This window comes from Nuphar pumila, chromosome 14 (genome assembly GCF_984573655.1).
Source record: "Nuphar pumila chromosome 14, dmNupPumi1.hap1.1, whole genome shotgun sequence".
Taxonomy (NCBI): Eukaryota; Viridiplantae; Streptophyta; class Magnoliopsida; order Nymphaeales; family Nymphaeaceae; genus Nuphar; species Nuphar pumila.
This window is the reverse complement of record NC_143262.1, coordinates 27241265-27259174: the sequence shown is the minus strand read 5'-3', so window position 1 is coordinate 27259174 and position 17910 is coordinate 27241265.

The following is a 17910-nucleotide window of genomic DNA, read 5'->3' as shown; positions in this document are numbered from 1 at the left end:
GAAATGATGCATTAAAAACCAAGGGGTATCGGGTCCCTTTTTAAAAAAAAAAAAAATTAAAATATCAGTCGACTAGATTTTTATCAGTCGACTAATAAGGTGCGACTCATTTTGTAAAATTTTTAAAGCATCAGTCGACTAATATGGTGCGGTTTTGAGATTTTGTTCAAAAATTAGCATTTTATAAATCCAAAAATGAGCAAATGCCTAGTTCTCTCCTAATTCTCATAAAATCTTTATTTTTAAGTGGTTTAGTGAAGATATCGGCATGTTGTTCTTTAGTGGATATAAAATTTAACGAAATATCTCCTTTTAACACATGATCTCTTAAAAAATGATGTCTAACTTCAATATGCTTAGTTCTTGAGTGCTGAACAGGATTTTTTGAAAGATTTATAGCACTACTGTTATCACAATAAATAGTTGTGGTGGAGTAATTCAAACCAAAATCTTTTAAGGTTTGTTTCATCTATAGTATTTGTGAACACGCTAAACTAGCTGCTATATATTCTGCTTCAGTTGTTGAGAGTGACACTGAATTTTGCTTTTTACTAAACCAAGAGACTAAGGAATTTCCTAAGAAATGACAAGTTCCACTAGTACTCTTGCAATCAGATTTACTTCCTGCAAAATCTGCATCACTATATGAAACTAAATCAAAGTTAGATGATTTTGGGTAAAACAAACCAAAATCTGAAGTATCTTTCAAATAACGAAGAATTTGTTTTACTATAGTTAAATGAGATTCCTTTGGATTAGCTTGAAATCTAGCACACATACAAACACTAAACATAATATCATGTCGACTAGCAGTTAAGTATAATAGAGATCCGATCATACCTCTGTAGAGCTTAGTATCTACATTTTTACCATTTTCATCTTTATCAAGAGAAGTAGTTGTACTCATAGGATTTCTTCTTGATTTCGATGAGTCCATCCCAAACCTCTTGAGAAGTTCTTTTGTATACTTAGCCTGATTGATGAAGATTCCTTCTTTAGTTTGCTTTATTTGAAGTCCAAGGAAGTAGTTTAATTTGCCCATCAAGCTCATTTCAAACTCTTCTTGCATAGCTTTAGAAAACTCTTTACAAAGAAAATCATTAGTAGAACCAAATATTATGCCATCAACATAAATTTGCACAATAAGAATATCTGAATTAAGATTTTTAATAAATAAAGTGGAGTCTACCCGACCAATGGAAAAACCAGATTCTTCTAGAAAATTTCATAGTCTTTCATACCACGCTCTTAGTGCTTGTTTAAGTCCATACAAAGCTCTTTTTAATTTGTAGACTTTTTCTGGATATTTCTCATTATCAAAGCCTGGAGGTTGCTCTACATAAACTTCTTCATTGATGTGTCCATTTAAGAATGCACTATTAACATCAATTTGATATAACTTAAAATTCATGTAGCCAGCAAAAGCAAGCATCATTCGAATTGACTCCAATCGAGCTACTGGTGCATAGGTTTCATCAAAATTTATGCCTTCTTCTTGATTATAGCCTTGTGCTACTAGTCTTGCTTTGTTTCAATTGACTTCGCCATTTTCGTCCAGCTTATTTCGGAAGACCCATCTTGTTCTAATTACTGGATGATTCTTTGGTCTATCAACTAGATCCCATACATCATTTTTAGTAAATTGGTTAAGTTCTTCAGACATGGCCAAAAGCCAAAATTCATCATCACAAGCCTCATTGATATTCTTTGGTTCTATTTTAAATATGAAAGCAATATTTGCAATATATTGCAATTGCCTTTTAGTTTGGACACCACTCTTTATTTCTCCAATTACTTGTTCATGTGGATGATTGGGAACTTCTTTCCAAACTGGTTGAAGAGGAACATTTTCTTGAGAAGTACTCTCTATCAAAGGTTCTTCTTGAAGTATTACTTCTTCTCCTTCGCTTAGAGGTATAACCTGCTCACAATTCTCATCAAATGCAACATGTAAAGATTCTTCAATGCAAGATGTTCTTTTATTAAAAATATGATAAGATTTACTTTTAGAAGAATATCCAAGAAATAATGATTCATCTGATTTTGAATCAAACTTATCAAGATTATCTTTGGTATTTAACAAGAAGCATTTACTACCAAAAATTTTGAAATATGAGATCTTTGGTATACGATCATAATACAATTCAAAACATGTTTTATGTAAAATTGGTCAAATAAGAATACAGTTTAAAACATAACATGTTGTATTTATTGCTTCAGCCCAAAAGTATTTTGGTAAATTTTTATCTTGAAGCATGGTTCTAGCACATTCTTGCAAAGTTCTATTCTTTCTTTCAACAACTCCATTTTGTGGAGCCGCTCTAGGAAAAGCAAAGTTGTGAGATATACCATGTAAATCACAATACTTTAGAAAATATTCATTTTCGAATTCACCACCATGATCACTACGAATTTTAATAATAGATGTAGATTTTTCATTTGTAATTCTTCTACAAAGTTTGGAAAATTCAGAAAAAGCATCATTTTTGCTTTTTAGAAAAATCACCCATGTAAATCGAGAATAATCATCTACTATAACAAAAGCATATATGCTACCATTCAAACTTTTAATTTCAGATGGTCCAAATAGATCTAAATGTAAAAGTTCAAGAGGACGTTTTGTTGAAACTATATCTTTTGCTTTAAAAGAACTCTTAATTTGTTTACCCCTTTGGCAAGCATCACATAAGTGATCTTTCTTATATGATATTCTAGGTGGGCCTCTTACAAGATCATTCTTGGATAACTTGGAAATAATTTTAAAGTTAACATGTCCAAGTCTCTTGTGCCACAACCATTGAATTTCATTTGAAATAATAAGACATTTTTCATTAAAAGTGGGTAACTCATCTAGATAAAGCTCATACACATTGTTCCTTCTTTTACCTTTAAAAATGATCTTTTTAGATTGAAAATAAAAAATTAAGCATAAATCATGTTCAAAAGAAACAAGAAAACCTTTATCACATAATTGACTAATTGATAATAAATTATGCATTAAACCATCTACTAAAAGAACATTTTCTATCAAGGGAAATTTTGGATTACCAATATTACCAATACCTATTACTTTTCCCTTGTTATTGTCACCAAAGGTGACGATTCCTCCATCCTTATTTTGGAGAGTGGAAAATAACTCTGGCCTTCCAGTCATATGTTTGGAACAACCGTTGTTCAATATCTATTTGTTCCTTATTTTGTGTACCTACTACAAAATTACAAGACCAAAGCATTTGACCCCTTTCTATTTTCGGGTCTATGAGAGTTAGTCTTAGGAACCCATATCCATTTGGATTTTGGTTTCCTTTGATAAAAAGTATTCTTTCTATAACAAGATTTAGCATTTCTAGAGTAATCATGTCTAGGCTTATAAGCATTATAAGTTCTATGATTAGATGCATTTCTATTATAACTAGAAAATTTAGTTCTTTGAACAAATGGTTGAGAATATTGTCTTTGATTCTTCACCACATAGTTTGGTCTATTTTGAGTATCAAAGAAGTTATATCCCAATCCGGTTTTATTAACCGAGCATCTTTGAGAACCAAAAAGTCTTTCTAGATTCTCTTGACCATTTGTGAATTTGGTCACAATAGAAAGAAGATCATTTGTTTTTTCTTTTAGATAAGTTATTTCTTTTTGTAAGAGATTGGTTCTAATTCCAATATCTTTTATCTCAAATGCTTGACAAGAGTTTTCCTTCTTGAGATATTCTATCTCTTGAAGTAACACTTTGTTTTGAGAGTCAAGAGTTGAATTTTCAGTTTTTAACTCTTTGTTTTGAGAGTCAAGAGTTGAATTTTCAGTTTTTAACTCTTTGTTTTTATAACTTAGACTCTTAAATTTAGTATATAAATCATTGAATGCTTCTAATAAATCATTATAGTCAAATTGACTTACCAAGTCTTCTTGTGCTACAAAGCACATGTTGGCGACTTCTTCATTTGATTCTTCATCGGAAAAGGAGTCACTATCATCTCAACATGCTTGAAATGCCTTTTTCTTCTTGAATTGTTCCTTTGGCTTGATTTTGAGAAGAGGATAATCTTTCTTGATATGTCTTGCCTTTTTGCAGTTAAAGCACTTGACTTCATTTGGATTGGAAGAATCCACTTTTTTTACCTTTCTTTGAAATCTTCTCTTTTGATGAATCTTTTGAATTGCCTTGTAATAAGGGCAATATCTTCATCTTTATCTTCTTCTAAATTTTCAGAGTCAAAAGTAGCCTTAAAAGCAAGAGATTTCTTCTTGGGTTCTTCTTCTTGTTTGTCTTGAAGTTGAACTTCATATGTCATTAAGTTACCAACCAAATCTTCAAGAGTGAGAGTGTTTAAATTATTTGCTTCCTTAATAGCAGTGGCTTTTCTCTCCCATTCAGGAGTTAAACACCTTAGAATTTTTCTGACTAAATCCACTTGTGAATATTCTTTTCCAAGGGATTTCAGAGTGTTAGTGATATCGGTCATTCTTGTTACCATGTCCGATATAGATTCATTTTGCTTCATTCTAAACAATTCAAATTTATGAACTAAAGAAGCGATTTTAGATTCTTTTACCTTTGACGTACCTTCGTGAGTCACGAGAAGAGTATGCCAGATTTCATTTGTTGTAGAGCATTGAGAGATGCGATTGAACTCTACCATGTCAACGGCACAATACAATGCATTCATAGCCTTGGCATTAAGTGAAGCAGTCTTTTTTTCTTCATCGGTCCATTGACTGAAATCAGTTGATGGCATTTGGTACTTTTCTGAAACAACTCTCCAAATTTTGAGATCCATAGATTGCAAGAATATTGTCATTCTCACTTTCCAGTATCCATAGTTTGTTTCGTCGAAGAGAGGAGGACGAACAGAGGAATATCCTTCTTTGTGCTGAGATATTGTAGTTGACATGCTAGATGATGGTCAAATTAAAATAATAGCAAACCTGATCTGATACCAAATGAAAGTGCAGTAGGACTGAGGCAACGAGCACTAGAGAGGGGGTGAATAGTGCTTTTAAAAATTGTCTGCGGAATTTTGATGGATTTTGCAATTCGCAAAGCAAACACACAAAGAACACAATAATTTATCCTGATTCGGTCTTTCCCGACCTACATCCAGTCCTCAAGCAAAACTCGCTTGAGATTTCCACTATCAACCTTGTGTAACTACAAGATCATACATAGACCAAATCCGGTCCCACTTTCAGTAACACACCTACTGAAAGCAAACAACTCCTTTAAACCAAGGAGTCCTTTCCTTTTACAGAAAATTGAAATAAGTAACAACTTACAAAACAACCTATGAGCATTTCTTATGAATGCAAATGAGATGCAATTGGCTTTTGAGGTTGTTGGAATACTCTACTCACGAATTCACTATCTCTCAAAGGAATTTGAGTGAAAAGCTGAAGTGAAAAATATCACGTGAGTGAGAAAATGAATATGAGTAAAAAGCAAAGAGTAATAAATTCAAATTGATTGAATTGCAGTGCTTTTGAGTGTAAAATGCACTCATATTTATAGTTGAAACATTTCATACATTGAGGGTATGAAAGGGTGTCAAAACAGTCCATTTTGAATAATCAAAATGTTTGAAAAATGAAAAGACACACCTTTTCAAAGTTTCAGGAAAAACGACAAAATTAGTCGACTGGCACAGTAGTTAGTTGACTAATAATTAGTTATTAGTAGACTGACAGTTATTGTCGGTCGACTGATCTGTTTATCGAGCCGTTTGAAAATCTGAAGTTTTGAAACTTAGTCGACTAGAGAAAAAATTAGTCGACTGATAATATTATCAGTAGATTGAAAAACCTTTCAGTCGACTGCTGTTAAATTTTTCTGAAAATACATGTTCTGTCTGGTCGACTGATAAAATAATTAGTCGACTGCTGCTAAATTTCTAGAAAATAGACATTCTGTTCGGTCGACTGATAAAACCTTCGGTCGACTAATTTGATAAAAATGACATTTTGCTTAGAAAATTTGGCGCAAAAGGATTAGTCGACTAGTGAGTCTATTGGTCGACTAATAAACACAAAAATTTAAGAAAAGAGTTTTCTAAAAAGATTTTCATGAAGGGTTCTTTTAGAAAAGTTTTTCTAAAGACTTTTTAGCTGAAATGCAACTGAAATATGCACTCTAAGTAAGGCTCTTACAAGAATCTAAGACTTTTAATGAATTTAATATTTACACACTAGTCTTCAAAGATTCTTCATCGAATTCTTCAATGTTTGTCATATTTCTTCATTGCCTTAGCTGAAATGCAGTTGATTCACTTGCTCATCATCAAAACCTTGTACTTAAAGTATCATGAACGGCTCCATTGTCGTAACATCTTCGAGAAAATCTTCGCCTTTTGCAACTGATCGAAAAGATCTTCGATCCTAGGTAAGAGATACTTGTTCTTAATCGTCGTTTGATTGAGCATCCGATAGTCGATGCACAACCTCAGGAATTCATCCTTCTTCTTCACGAACAACACTGGTGCTCCCCACGGAGAAGCATTGGGTCGAATAAAACCCTGATCGAGGAGTTCTTCCAACTGTCTCTTCAATTCTTCTAGCTCTGTTGGAGCCATACGGTATGGTGCCTTGGAAATAGGTGTAGTTCCAGGCAACAATTCGATACAGAATTCGATCTCTCGCTTCGAAGGTAACCCAGGTAGTTCCTCCGGAAACACATCGGCAAATTCTCGAACCATGTCCAAGTCATCGATCAAAACCATCTCGGGTTCAACTAGAGCGATACTGACCAAGAATGCAGTACCTCCGTTCCGCGGATATTTCTGAGCCTTGAAAGAAGAAATCATGCGACTATCGCGCAGAGGTCGGGGAAGCTTGATCTCCAAAACAGGACGATCAGGCTGAGAAAGAGCGACCTTGCCTTCCCGACAAAAGACTTGAGCATGATACTCAAAAAGCCAATACATGCCAAGAATGACATCATACTCTGTCATGTCTAGCAGGATCACGTCAACTGACAGGTTTTGCCCTGCCAATGACACCTCGATGCTCGGAATATACGAATTACAAAAAGACTGCTCTCTAGTCGGAGTGCGAACCTCCAACGGGAAATTCAAAGACTCGACGGTCAATGGTAAAGTATGAGCAAATCTAGCAGCTATGAAAGAATGAGTAGCACCACAATCAAACAAAGTAAAAGCTTCATGGTCGGCTACTGAAATAGTACCTTGGACCAACTCTGCCTTGGTCACTTGCTCAACCGTTGCCGCGTTTGCTCGATCGGCAATAACTTTCTGGTTAGCTGGCTTTGGTGGATACAATTGTTGATGTTGCTACTGCTGATGCTGATACTAATACGTCTGGGGTTGTCTCTGCTACGCCTGCTGGGAAGTACTCAGCATATTCCTCCGCTGATCATCCGCCTGCTTCTTCCTGCAATCCTTGATGTAATGTCCCATCTTCCCACAATATAGGCAACCGTATGTGCCTCGTGGGCAGAGTCGCCCTGGATGGTCAGTGGTGCACTTCAAACAACTGGCCACAGTGATCTGCTTTTGCGGCTGCTGGAGCTGAGGCCTTCTGTTCTGGTACTGTAATTGGTTGTTGCTGTTGTTGTTGCTGCGATGCTTCTTCGATGGAGGATGGAACTTCCTTCCACCCTGGTTTTTCTGGAGCTGTCTCTTCCTCGGCCAACTTTTTGGCTGGGATGTTGCTGCTGCTGACGAGATGCGAGAGTCTTCTGAGATTCGATCCAATCATGCTCTAGTAAGGAGGTCGTCTTCAAAGCCTTATCTACCATCGTCGGTGCACGGGTGTACACCTTCGTCCATAGTGTCGGCTTTAGACCCCGAGCAAATTTAAGTGCTCGCTCCTTCTCTGTCGTGTACAGGTTCGGACAAAATCTCTCCAGGCTGCGAAAATGGGTAACGTACTCTGCAACAGAAGAACTACCCTGCTGCAGGTCAAGAAACTCTTGCATCTTCCGGCTCCTCTCATGAGCTGGAAAGTAAGCAGCGTAGAAAGCTTTGACGAACTTGTCCCACATAATCGACTAGTTGTCAAACTTTATTTCCCAGGTGGTCACTGTTTTCGTCGCGAAATTTTTCCCGTCTTCCCTTCCTTACGGAAGAGAGAGGGAAACGCTTTCGCGATTCAAACTTGACCGAAATTTGGAAATTGTTTTGAAATACTCACCTCCATTTTGAAAATTGTGGGAAAATCCATGGGATGGGGCTCGACCTGTCGGTACGAGATTCGATCGTTCATGCCGCCTTTAACAGGGGTAATCGAACCAAGGACCAAAATTGTGCTTGACTTAGCTAAATTACCAAAATCATGTTCTATCCTAAATGCACAGAGAATTCAGGCATGTGTTATGAGATTTTGGAAAATGCAGCTTGGGAAAACATGATGTATGCTTGGAAAATATTTGGAGTTGAAAAGAATTTCTGAGGAAAAAGGTCAATTTCTCAGGAAACTCAGATGAAAGGGGTTTTTGAAATCATGAGAAAGTTCATAAAGATTTGGGAAAATCATGAATGGATAAAAATCTTGAGAAAATGGCAAGAATTCTTGAGAAAAGGGTGAACATTTGAAAAGGGAAACACTTCTCATGAAAACTCGAACTTTGAGAATTTTCTTAGGAAGATGATGGAAAATTTATAGGAAAACTCATTGGAGAAGAAAACTGAAACTTGGGAAATTGAAATCTTGAGAATCTTACCCTTGAAACATTTGAAAACTAATTTTTGATTCTTGAGAAAGACTGGGAAACTCTTTTTTTTGAAAATCTTAAGAAAATGACATTTTCCAGGAAAAATCGAGGGAAAACTTTGATTTTGGAAATCCAACTTAGAAGTTTCTTGAGAGACTAGTTTCCATGGAAAACTATGAACACTTGACTTGGGAAAACCAATTTTGGAAAATACTCATAGTTTCTTGAGAAATCGATTTCTTTGAGAATGAAGTTTTCTTAAGAAAATCATGGGAAAACCAAGGATTTCATGATGCAAATGATATGAGTGAATGAATGCATTTTGGAAGATTTTTTAAGAAATTTGTTGGAAAAATGTGTATTAAGTCAAAATAAATCCTTCACATATTCTGACTGTGGCCATGAATATGTTCAGAGTTTAATTGATTTAATGCACAATACTTTGAAAATATTAGAAATATGATGTGCATTTTAAGATAGCCTAAGAGTGTAGGCTCAATGTGACTGGTAGAAAGATGATGGATCTGGGTCTCGTCCATATTCCGACTAGGGCCGTAAATATGGACTCCACCGAGTTCATCAACTCCCTAAGAGTTGGTGCACGTGTCATTCGTGTACATCCATAATGCTTTTGAAATAAGATGCATGCATCACATAAGCAGGATATTGCATAAATTCAAACTATATGATATGCATCCTAGTCTAAGCAGGAAATTAAATCTCTTATTCCAAAATTTACATTATTACATCACTAAATAAATGAAATAAAAGCAATTTGCAGACTTCAGCTCCTTCATTTGAATATCCCTGCCAAACTTGAAATAAGGTTAGCTCAGATATGTGGGTTTTTCCAAGATTTTCCAATAATATTATGAAATTATTGGATTTAAATGGATATAAACCCTAACCTCATGCTTCCTTGATATTTGAAATGATGAAAATGCAAGAAATTTAGTAGAAAATAGTTTGAAATCCGAAATTGGGGTCAAAATGACCAAAATACCCCTAATATTAAAGTTATACCTTTAAAATGAGGGTTTTTTGAAGGAAAACTTGGTGAAATTGAGATTTTGAAGTTCAAATTGACTCAAATGATGATGAAATGCAGTATGAGGCATGATGACATGCTTCTAAACACATTAGGACTGTAAAATCAGAATTTGATATTTTGCAATTTATCCAAAATAACGAATTTCGCTTGTTTTTCACTTGGATCCGGGTCCTGCGGGACCCTGTTTTGGTATTATGGCTAATCCGAACCTCAAATGGATTCCAAATTGCACCAAATTCGGTATGAAGCCTCTACCTACTCTGATAAACAGCCTAGCATGCTAAAAATCACGAAATGATATGATTTAAATGCTAAAATTTAAAGGAAATCCTAAAAATGGTGGATTTTGCCTATGGATCCGAACCAAATGCAATGCTTAATATGATAATGAAAGATTTACACCATGAAAACTTCTGATATTTTTCAGACTGCTAAAGGACCCGAAATGGAACATTTTTGGTTATTACAGTCTCGAGATTTGAGCCATGGTGAGTTCAGTAACAGGGATTTGGTTCTGACAGAGGTAAAAATCACCCTAATCTGATGTAAAATGCTAAAAAAATAGAAAACAGCCATGGAAATTTATGATATTTAACAGAGCTACTCACGACAACTACATGGACAACTTTTATGTTCATAACTTTGGCATTTGATCAACAGAAACATAGATAAAAATATAACTTTGTGTTCCTAAATTGACAGAACAGACAAATGTGACAAAACAGAGGACTGACAAGAAAAATCTGAAACAGGTATCACTACTGTTCTAAAAATCGCAGTCTTTCAGATGCAAATAGAGGACACAGCGAACATAACTTTCATTTTTTACAGTTTTGGATTTGGAGCAACACACAAAGAGAACCCGTAGCCCTAAGTCGATCCAACATCTCAGAGGCCCAAATCAGGCTCTAACACGTGTCCCGAGCTCTCGGATTTTTGTCAGATTTAAAAAAAAAAATCAGAAAAATCTGATAAAATCATGTTAAAAACTAGACATTCTCCCGAGTTCATAACATCTTTCGGATCGAAAATCGGATCTCCCTTGAGGGCGATCTTGATTTTACAAGTCGGAACAGAGTTTTTAAAACGCATCCCGGGTAACACAACCTGACTTGCCATTTTGAATGTTTACCATAGTAAAAACATTCAAATGCTTCCGAATTTTTGGCACAATTCTAGGGACACCTAAGGGCACATTCCATGATTTTTTTGGGATTTTTAATAAAAAATAAATGCATGAAATGACGTGTGGACTGACTGACAAAAACAGAGAACTACTGAAAATGAGCAGAATTGAAATAAATGCTAAATTAATCCTAATTAATTCATGAAACGTGCTAAATGAATGAAATAAAATGCAAATTAAATCTAGATAAATGCATGAATGTTAAAAATCATCAAGGAAGCATAATTGAATATTTTTATGTATGTCATTTTATGAGAATAGCTCAATCCATCTCTCGGATGAGCTCTTTCTTCAAACGACTCCCGAATCGAATTATGAAATCAAATCAAGAGGAAAAGAGGTGCACTGATCATGCATATAATTTAGGGTTTATTAACATTTAAATATGCATGATTTTATGAAATAATGTTTCAAAAAACCCAATTTTATGTTAGTTTTTGAGTAAATGTGCTAAAATGATTTAAAAATAGAAAATGCATGAAAAATAGTTTTATTTTACATTTTTATACATATTTTAGTTTTTGTTATATTCATAGTAGTCTAGTGTTAGTTTTCAATTAAAAATAAAATAAAAAAATAGAAATAAATAGTTAGAATAGTTTTTAAGTTTCTTTATAAGTTTTGATTTTAATTTTTGAAAACTTTATAATAAACTAGGTTTACATAGTTTTTAAATTTTAAAAAAAAACTGAAAAAAAATTATAAAATAACAAACCGTTTTACACGGTTTGATTCCTTGAAAAAAAAATGAAAAAATATATCACAAACCGGTTCCAACCGGTTTGCATTTCAAAATAAAAATTGTTACAAACCGGTGAACTGGTTTGTAATGTTTTAAAAACCCAAAGCAACGAAAAAACAAGGGTCTCCCCTGTACGCCTGAACCTTGCCCTCTTTCCCTTCTTTCCCTCTCTTTCCCTCCTTTCTCCTTCTCCTCCACCAACACCGGCCCCTTCTTACCTCTTTCTTCCTCTTCTACCTATTTTTCCCATCTTCCTCAACCGGTGGTGGTAATGGAACCTCAATCCGGCGACGGCACACGGTGGATGACCGCCATTCTTCCCTAATCCTTCCTCTGGTCCCGGTAATTCTTCTTCTTCTTCTTCTTCTTCTTCTTCATTTTAATTCTTTCTGAATAATAATCTGCTGAATCTTAATTTCAAAAATAAAATAAAAAAAAAAACTAAAAAAAAAAAAAGAAAAAGAAAATCAAAACAGAAAGAAAGAAAAAAAACAGATCGGAATCGTGAAGAGCTCCGGTCTGTATTTGAACTCCGGTGACTATGTGAAATTCCGGTGGATGTCTTTTGTTATTTGAAATATCAGTAAATGATTTTAATGAAATTTGATCGGATGTCTGAATCCGATATGAATGGGGAAATTACTGATTTTTGAATCAATAACTACTGTTTTTCAGTGATTACTGTTCATCATGTCTGTGATTAAATTGTTAACTGCTTCAAGTTTTGAAATATTTCTATTGAAATTTCGGTTGAATTCTGATATATCTGTGTGATTGTTTACTGTTCCGGTGAATACTGATTCGATTAGAGGTTCGGTTGATTTCCAGCTTTATGCTTACATCTTTCTGTTGAACTTTGATTGTTGTGTAAATTTCTGGTGAAATGTTCTATGTAAATTCAGTGAAAATTTAATTTCCGACATTTGAACAATTAGATTCATCGGCAATATGAGTCATTCTTTTAACTGTTTTCTGTAAAATTCAATCTGAGCTTCAGAATTTTACTGATAATAACTGTATTAGATTTGAGTTTTGCTGAATGGTAAGGAGATTTCTACTGTTTATTTTATGATGTACTGTTCAATGTAATTGAATGACAACTGTTTGTTAATCACTGAATTTCAATTGTTTTAGTAATAGAGTTAATTGTTTAGTCAAGTGACTAGTTAGCTGTTAGTTTACCAAATTGATTAGGGATTAGTAGAATAATTTTGTTTGAATCAGTTAAGTAACATGTAATTGTTAGATTAGATAAGTGGTTAGTTAATTAACTATTAGTTAATTGAGTAGCCTTAGTTTCGAGTTAATGAAATTGTTAGTTAATTAGGTTGTTAATTAGTAACTAGTTAATTAGATTAATTTTCAAGTGTAATAAGTCATTTAGATTTCTTGCATACTTTCATTCATATTTTAGCATTTAGTAGTTTAGTATAATTTCTATTTTTAGCTCGTGTACTGCTCGTGTTCGTTTTATTTGTGCAGGATCGCATAGGAGTGGAGCAGAAGCGATTGCATGACATGGGAAGTGCAAGAATAGAAGATGTTTTTCTCTTATTTTAGAATTTAGGAATTTAATTGGGTTTGTAAATATTGCACTTTACGCCCTCTGCGAAGGGTATTCATTTGTTGTAATAGTTAGTTGTTTTACTCTTTTGAAACATTTTACATTTCAATAATTCGGTAATAAAGAATAGTTTAGATTTGTGTACTTGAATACGATATATTCCCGTTCCCTGAGTTCGACCCGGTCTCATCCACTAGTGAGAACCGGTTTTTATTATTTGATGTCTGGTTTTCACATGTTTTTCATATAAAAATCTTTTCAAAATTACAACGATTTAAAAGAAGACATCAAATTTTTGGCGTTGTTGCCGGGGAACGGCGTAATATTAGTATTCACTTTATTGCCTAGTGTTTGTGTTGCATTTAGGTTTAGAACCACGTATGTGCATAGCTTAGAGAAGAGCTTACTTTTCTGCACAGCCCACCTACTAGGACCCCCTTAGAGGTGACTGTGTACGATTGGTACCGTACACATAGATTTTATATTTCTTATGCATAATCTCTTTTATGTGTAACTGCGTGGTGTTTGTTTAGTTTTGTGTTGTTTTTAGTTCACTCGCTTTGTGGTTTACGTGGTTTGGCCGCTTAGTGCGTTAGTTAGGTAGAAAACCCAAAGTTAGGACGTGTGCTACACCGGTCTACTCTAAGGTGTACGCAATGGCTGACGATCATCAATTGATCCGTCCTTTGAGGGAGTACTTCATGCCAAATACGTATACTCCAGCCTCCTGCATCACGAGACCTGATGTAGGAGCGAGCCATTTTGAGATTAAGGCCAGTGTGATTCAAATGTTACCTTCGTTTTATGGCCTTAGCAATGAAGACCCATATTGTCATCTCGACGAATTCCTTGAGATTTGCTCGACTGTGCGAATCAATAATTTTGGAGACGACGCTATGAGGTTAACTTTGTTTCCGTTCTCTCAAAAAGATAAAGCCAAGCACTGGTTAAAATCTCTTGAGACGGTTCGTATTACTACTTGGGAAAGAATGCAAAAAGAATTTTTAAAAAAATATTTCCCAATTGGTAAGACGAACCAGTTTCGTAAAGCTATAACCAATTTTTCTCAAATTGAGGGAGAATAATTTCACGAGTCTTGGGATAGATTGAAAGATCTTCTCCGCAAGTGTCCCCATCACCAGGTGCCTCGTTGGCAGTTGGTGCAGTATTTTTATGACGGGCTTACTGAAAAGCATCGTCAAATGGTTGATTCGTCTTGTGGGGGCACTTTTATGCTCAAGAGTGAGGACGAGGCGTGGTCTCTATTCGAGACCTTGAGTGAAAACACGATGCATCATAACTTGTCTTCACGGCTCGATAGGACTACATCTCTGTCTAGTGGTCCTAAGAAGGTTGGGATTTCCGAAGTTGGGTCCGAATTAGAATTGCGTACCAAGGTTGACCAATTGACTAGGAAGTTAGATCAATTCCTAGCCAATTCTTCGAGAAATCAAGTAGAAAGAGTGTGCGAGCTATGCGCTAGCCCTGCACACTGTGTTGCGGATTGTCCGGCAGCGTCATTATATCCTGAATTCGTTCAGGAGCAGGTGAATGCTGCCCAAGGTTTAGATAAACTCATGCCCGATTCGTTTACAACATCATATAACCCAGGTTGGCGAAACCAATCTATTTCCCCATCCCATCAGCCCTCCCAGACACAGTATAGACCCAGTAACCCTTCACAAGGTTACTTGCATCCCATTTTTCCACAGGGTCATCTCCCAGCCCAACATGCTTATACTCAACCCCATCCTCATGAGCCTTCATTTAGTCAATCCTTCCAAGATAGGATATTACAAGTTTTGAGTTCCCATACGCAGTCAATAGCCAAGCTAGAGACTCAAATGGGACAGTTGGTTGAGACTTTCACTAGGCAAAGCCAGGGGAACCTTCATAGTCAGTCTGTTGTCTCAAAGGGAGAGGATTCAATGTCATTTGACTTGCAACCCACTGATTCACATCATAAGCAAGTCAAATCTATTACATCCCTTCAGTATGGGAAGGTGTGTCACCCCACTCAAGAATCGACTCATGAACCCCATATTATTTCTGCTGATGAGTCGATCTCCATGATACCTCAACAGAAGGGGCCTTACTCACAGCATACATTTTCATCATATAAAGCCCCATTTTCTCAGCCTTTAGGATCACCAATTTTTACTAAGCAAGAGGTGCAGATGCAGAAGGTGCTTGACCAAGTCAAGCCAGATCATATTCACCACTTGTCTGAAGTTGCATTCATTGATACTCGGTCGGTCCTAGACTCTTGATTCTTGACCAGTCTCTCAGATGAGACTCATCTCCGTTCTTCATGTCAAGAGAGTCATGATACTACATTTGGAGGTAGAAGGGATGGAAACACAGTGCGTAGTGTCACAGATGACACTCTTTTCTATATAGAGCCCGGTTGAGTCTAACTTCATGTCCATTGATCTCATGGACGATGAAGGATTTTTCCAGGGATCCGTCTGGCTGGGGACGTGAAACTTAGCGCTTTATGGGAGGCAACCCATATCTTGTATATTATTAGATTTGCTTAGAATTTATAGATTTTATTTTGTTTTTACTTTTTAGTTTTATTCATGAGTTTTTCATGTTCTTTTTGTTTCATTCATGGTTTTCATGTTTTGTCATGTATACATTGCATTCATTACATTCATAGAATGTGCATTTTTAATTCATGTCAGGTCATTCTACTCTTTTCCCTCATTTATTTCTCTCATGTGCATTCACTTAGTTTCATTCAAGCATGGGGGAGTGCCACTGGGACAGTGTCATTCAAGCATGGGGGAGGGTGTAGAGTGCACACCTTGATATTTCTGTTTACGTTCTTGCACATGTTTACACATATCTCATGAAAAGTAGATTTTTAAAGAAAGAGTTTGAACTTATATGAATGTTATTTCAAATCTAATGTTTTTAGAGGATTTTTAAGCCCCACGAAATTTTTTTCTGACATAGATCTAAAAATTATGGTTGTTTATGCGAATTTCAAAGAAATGATGATAGATACATGTTAGAATTTATTTTGAATCATAAATATAAATATGCATAGTTCTATATTTTTTAAAAACTAAGCAAATGAACAAAAGCATAAAAATGAGCTCAAAAAGTGAGAAAAAGCATGCGTTAGGTTGTTTGGATAATTCCACAATCCTTAGTAGATGGAAATTAGATGTAAGTTGAAACTTTTAATTCCATTTCGAAAAAGAGAGTGGAAAACTTCGTGAACCTAAGTAACTGAGAACAGATACGAGTTGAAATATTTGACTCTCATGTTATAAAGGTGAATGAAGGAAATCACTTTTATGTCTTAGTTGATATCTTTTGGTATGCATTAAAAAAGTATAAAAGATATTGACATTGCACAAGGCATAAAAGCAGACCACATGCAAGCTATAAGAGAAAAATAAGTGCGCAAAAAGAAAAAGCGTGAAAAGAAAAAAAAAAAAAAAGAGGAAAGAGCTTAAAAAGAAAGAAAAGTTCAATGCTTAGAAGTGTGATTGAGAAAACCTGTGTAGAAAACATATGAGTGAGGATAAGTAAATAATAATATGTTTTTATTGGATTTTCTAAGAATAAAACATAAATAACTGTGATATTTAGAAAAGTGAAAGAAATTCTTTTTCTGTGGTGGTACATAAAAAACTCTAATTATATTTTGATTTTGAAATAACAGGAAATACTTGTGAAAATAAAGTCTTTAATTACCTACTGCTTATGAGGATGTGTAATATTATGCATACATGACAGAGATGTTTGTGGGTAGCATCACTCCAAACCCTCACGAGACCTTACTCGTCCACTGGGGTAACCCAGGGGTTGAAAGGGCTTGTCGCATGAGCTAAATGCAACCGTGATTCCTACGAAAGTGAGTTAGGTGATAGTTTGATTTCTTGCATTTTTCTAGTTTGCTCGAGGACTAGCAAAACATAAGCATGGGGGTATTTGATCATGCATATAATTCAGGGTTTATTAACATTTAAATATGCATGATTTTATGAAATAATGTTTCAAAAAACCCAATTTTATGTTAGTTTTTGAGTAAATGTGCTAAAATGATTTAAAAATAGAAAATGCATGAAAAATAGTTTTATTTTACATTTTTATACATATTTTAGTTTTTGTTATATTCATAGTAGTCTAGTGTTAGTTTTCAATTAAAAATAAAATAAAAAAATAGAAATAAATAGTTAGAATAGTTTTTAAGTTTCTTTATAAGTTTTGATTTTAATTTTTGAAAACTTTATAATAAACTAGGTTTACATAGTTTTTAAATTTAAAAAAAAAACTGAAAAAAAATTATAAAATAACAAACCGTTTTACACGGTTTGATTCCTTGAAAAAAAAATGAAAAAAAATATCACAAACCGGTTCCAACCGGTTTGCATTTCAAAATAAAAATTGTTACAAACCGGTGAACCGGTTTGTAATGTTTTAAAAACCCAAAGCAACAAAAAAACAAGGGTCTCCCCTGTACGCCTGAACCTTGCCCTCTTTCCCTTCTTTCCCTCTCTTTCCCTCCTTTCTCCTTCTCCTCCACCAACACCGGCCCCTTCTTACCTCTTTCTTCCTCTTCTACCTATTTTTCTCATCTTCCTCAACCGGTGGTGGTAATGGAACCTCAATCCGGAGACAGCGCACGGTGGATGACCGCCCTTCTTCCCTAATCCTTCCTCTGGTCCCGGTAATTCTTCTTCTT